This window comes from Apium graveolens, chromosome 2 (assembly GCF_009905375.1).
Source record: "Apium graveolens cultivar Ventura chromosome 2, ASM990537v1, whole genome shotgun sequence".
Lineage (NCBI taxonomy): Eukaryota > Viridiplantae > Streptophyta > Magnoliopsida > Apiales > Apiaceae > Apium > Apium graveolens.
Genome location: NC_133648.1, coordinates 287,664,150 through 287,668,869, shown reverse-complemented (window position 1 = coordinate 287,668,869; position 4,720 = coordinate 287,664,150). Strand labels below are relative to the sequence as shown.

At 43.0% G+C, this 4,720-nt stretch overlaps 1 non-coding gene across 1 annotated transcript; it reads right to left on the bottom strand.

The window, feature by feature from the left end:
- Positions 1–361: 361 nt before the first annotated feature.
- On the bottom strand, positions 362–468 carry LOC141709411 (small nucleolar RNA R71). Its single transcript, XR_012569988.1, has one exon. It is a non-coding gene; the product is annotated as a small nucleolar RNA R71 (small nucleolar RNA).
- Between the last annotated feature and the right edge of the window lie 4,252 nt (positions 469–4,720).

Genomic DNA, 4,720 nt, shown 5'->3' with positions numbered 1-4,720 from the left:
TCTTATGGATTTTTCTCGGCCTAAAATTGATGACATTCAGTCAAGCATCCTTCATCCGGCTATTCAAGCTAACACCTTTGAAATCAAGCCGGGCACTATTCAGATGGTGCAGAATTCTGTTTCTTTTGGAGGAGCGGCAACTGAAGACCCCAACATGCACATAAGGAATTTTGTCGAGATCTGCAGCACTTTTAAGTATAATGGCGTGACTGATGAGGCTATCAAGTTGAGGCTTTTCCCATTCTCACTGAGGGATAAGGCTAAAGACTGGTTACATTCTGAACCAGCTGGGTCCATCACTACGTGGCAAGATCTTGCGCAAAAGTTTCTGATGAAGTTTTATCCAATGGCAAAGACTGCTGCTATGAGGAGTGCTCTTACTCAATTTGCGCAGCAACCTACAGAATCTATGTGCGAGGCTTGGGAACGCTACAAGGAAATGTTGAGAAAATGTCCACATCATGGAATGCCGGATTGGATGGTGATCACTGGTTTTTATAATGGTTTGGGGGCCCAATCTCGGCCCATGCTCGATGCAGCAGCTGGAGGAGCCTTATGGGCTAAAAGCTATACTGAGGCGTATAATCTTATAGAGACGATGGCTGCAAATGAGCATCAAAACCCAACTCAGAGGATGACGTCAGGCAAGGTCGCAGGTATTCTGGAAGTTGATACAGCCACCGCTATTGCAGCCCAGCTCCAAGCGCTATCAATGAAGGTTGATTCTCTGGCTACGTATGGAGTTAATCAAATAGCTATGGTTTGTGAGCTTTGTGCAGGTTCTCATGCTACGGATCAGTGTTCTCTTGTCAACGAATCTGTTCAGTATGTGAATAATTATCAGCGACAACAGCAGCCTGTGCCAGCGACCTATCATCCTAATAACAGAAATCATCCAAATTTCAGCTGGGGGAATAATCAGAATGCTATTCAGCCACCATATCAGCAAGGAGTGAGTAAACAGTTTAACCCACCTGGATTCCAGCAACCACAGCAGTATGCTACAAGGCAATCATATCCTCAACAGGGAAGTGCAGCTGCACCTACTAGTGCTGATTTTGAGGAACTTAAGCTGTTGTGCAAGAGTCAGGCGGTTTCTATCAAGACCTTGGAAAATCAAATCGGTCAATTAGCCAATGCAGTGCTCAATCGTCAACCTGGCACTCTTCCCAGTGACACGGAAGTACCAGACAGGAAGGAAGCTAAAGAGCAAGTCAAGGCTATTACCTTAAGGTCTGGAAAAGTAGCTGAGGCTGAAAAGGCAAAAGAAGTAGAAGCTGAAATTAGAGAAGAAGAATCTAAGCAAAAGGAGAAAGCGGCGGAACCAAGGAAGACTACTGTTGAACACACTCTGCCTGAGGCTAATACAGGGGAGAAACAGCTCTATCCTCCACCACCTTTTCCTAAGAGATTGCAGCAACAAAAGCTGGATAGACAGTTCGAGAAGTTTCTGGAGGTGTTCAAGAAACTTCACATCAATATACCTTTCACTGAGGCTCTGGAACAAATGCCTAGTTATGCGAAGTTTATGAAGACTATTCTTTCAAGGAAGGTGAAACTGGATGACCTTGAAACCGTTGCTCTCACGGAAGAATGCAGCGCTGTTCTGCAGCAAAAGTTACCACCAAAACTGAAAGATCCAGGAAGCTTCACCATTCCTTGCACCATTGGCAATCTAACTTTTGACAAGTGCCTTTGTGATTTGGGAGCAAGGATTAATCTGATGCCGTTGTCGATTTTTAAAAAGCTGGATCTGCCTGATCCAAAACCCACATACATGTCGCTACAATTGGCAGACCGTTCCATTACTTACCCAAGGGGCATAGTTGAGGATGTGCTCGTCAAGGTGGATAAGCTCTTCTTTCCAGCAGATTTTGTTATTCTGGATTTTGAGGAAGATAAGAAGATTCCCATAATCTTGGGAAGGCCTTTCTTGGCTACTGGCCGTACCTTGATAGATGTGCAAAAAGGTGAACTTACTATGCGGGTCCAAGATCAGGATGTGACCTTCAATGTATTCAAGGCAATGAAATTCCCTACAGAAGATGAGGAGTGCTTAAAAGTGGATGTGATTGATACTGCGGTTACTTCGGAACTCGATCACATGCTAATGTCTGATGTATTGGAAAAGGCCTTATTGGGGGATTTTGACAGCGATGATGAAGATAGCAACGAGCAATTACAATATCTGAACACTTCTCCATGGAAGCGAAAGCTGGACATACCATTTGAATCTCTTGGTACTTCTGACCTTAAGAATGCTGAAGGGAAGCTCAAACCATCAATAGAGGAAGCACCTACCTTGGAGCTCAAACCATTACCTGAACACTTGAGGTATACTTTTTTAGGTGATTCATCTACGTTACCTGTTATTATTTCATCTGACCTTTCAGGTAGTGAGGAAGACAAGCTCTTAAGGATTTTGAGAGAATTCAAATCGGCTATAGGATGGACCATAACAGACATCAAGGGGATAAGTCTTTCATATTATATGCATAAAATTCTGCTAGAGGAAGGTAGTAAGCCAACTGTGGAACAGCAGCGAAGACTGAATCCCATCATGAAGGAGGTGGTGAAGAAAGAAATTCTGAAATGGCTAGATGCAAGCATCATTTATCCTATTTCTGACAGCTCGTGGGTGAGCCCCGTACAATGTGTACCTAAGAAGGGAGGTATCACTGTGGTCGCAAATGAAAAGAATGAGCTCATCCCTACTCGAACAGTTACAGGATGGAGAGTATGCATGGATTATAGAAAATTGAACAAAGCCACAAGGAAGGATCACTTCCCCCTTCCATTTATTGATCAAATGCTTGACAGATTAGCGGGTCATGAGTATTTTTGTCTTCTGGATGGTTATTCCGGGTATAATCAGATTTGTATTGCACCAGAGGATCAGGAAAAGACTACCTTCACTTGTCCATTTGGCACATTTGCTTTTCGCAGAGTTTCGTTTGGGTTATGTGGCACCCCGGCCACTTTTCAGAGATGTATGATGGCTATATTCTCTGACATGATTGGAAATAACGTCGAAGTGTTCATGGATGACTTCTCCGTCTTTGGACACTCATATGATGAATGTTTGAATAATCTGCGCGCCGTACTCAAAAGATGCGTGGAAACTAATTTGGTGCTTAATTGGGAGAAATGTCATTTTATGGTGCGTGAAGGCATTATCCTTGGGCATAAGGTCTCTAGCAAGGGTCTGGAGGTGGACAAGGCCAAGGTGGGAGTCATTGAAAATCTTCCCCCACCTAATTCTGTGAAAGGAATCCATAGTTTTCTTGGTCATGCGGGTTTTTATCGGCGATTCATCAAGGACTTTTCAAAGATATCTAAGCCGTTGTGCAATTTGCTTGAGAAAGATGTGCCGTTCAAATTTGATGATGAATGTTTGGCAGCATTCGAGACTCTCAAGAAGAGTTTGATCACTGCACCAGTTATTACAGCACCAGATTGGACATAACCGTTTGAGATGATGTGTGATGCGAGTGATTATGCGGTAGGTGCAGTTTTGGGACAGCGCAAGAAAAATCTCTTCCATGTGGTCTACTATGCGAGTAAGACTTTAAATGGTGCCCAATTGAACTACACCACTACTGAGAAGGAGCTTTTGGCTATAGTCTTTGGCTTTGAGAAATTTCGATCTTATCTGCTTGGTACGAAAGTAACAGTATTCACTGATCATGCAGCTATTCGCTATCTGGTTTCTAAGAAGAATTCGAAGCCGAGACTCATTCGTTGGGTGCTTTTACTTCAGGAATTTGAGTTAGAGATCAAAGATAGAAAAGATACTGAGAATCAAGTAGCTGACCATCTCTCTAGGTTGGAGAATCCCGATTCTACTTCACAAGATAGGACGTTAATCAATGAATCTTTTCCGGATGAGCAATTGTTTGCAACTCAGGAGGAAGAACCATGGTTTGCAGATATTGTAAACTATCTTGTCAGCAATATAATGCCTCTTAATTTGACATCCGCTCAAAAGAAGAAGTTTCTGCATGAGGTGAAGTGGTATATGTGGGATGAACCATATTTGTTTAGACAGGGAGCTGACCAGATCATCAGGAGATGTATCCCGTTCTGTGAGACGGAGGGGATATTACGAGACTGCCATTCCACGGTTTATGGTGGACACTATGGAGGTGAGAAGACGGCAGCTCGTATTTTGTAAGCAGGTTTTTTCTGGCCTACTTTGTTCAAGGATGCTCATCAGTTTGTTTTAAGGTGTGATCGTTGCCAAAGAGTGGGAAATTTGTCAAGGAAGGATGAGATGCCATTAAATGTGATGCTTGAAGTCAAGGTCTTTGATGTGTGGGGAATCGATTTCATGGGGCCTTTTATCGCGTCTTGCAATAATCAGTACATCTTGCTGGCAGTCGATTATGTCTCAAAATGGGTCGAAGTTAAAGCTTTACCGACAAATGATGCAAAGGTAGTGCTAAATTTTCTTCATAAGCAAATTTTCATAAGGTTTGGAACACCTCGGGTAATCATAAGTGATGAAGGATCGCATTTTTGCAACCGTAAGTTCACTTCTATGATGCAGCGTTATAATGTGAATCATCGAGTAGCTACTGCCTATCATCCGCAAACAAATGGTCAAGCGGAAGTGTCTAACAGAGAGATAAAGCGCATTCTAGAGAAGGTTGTTTGTCCGTCAAGGAAGGATTGGTCTTTAAAGCTCGATGAAGCTGTTTGGGCTTACAGAACAGCATAC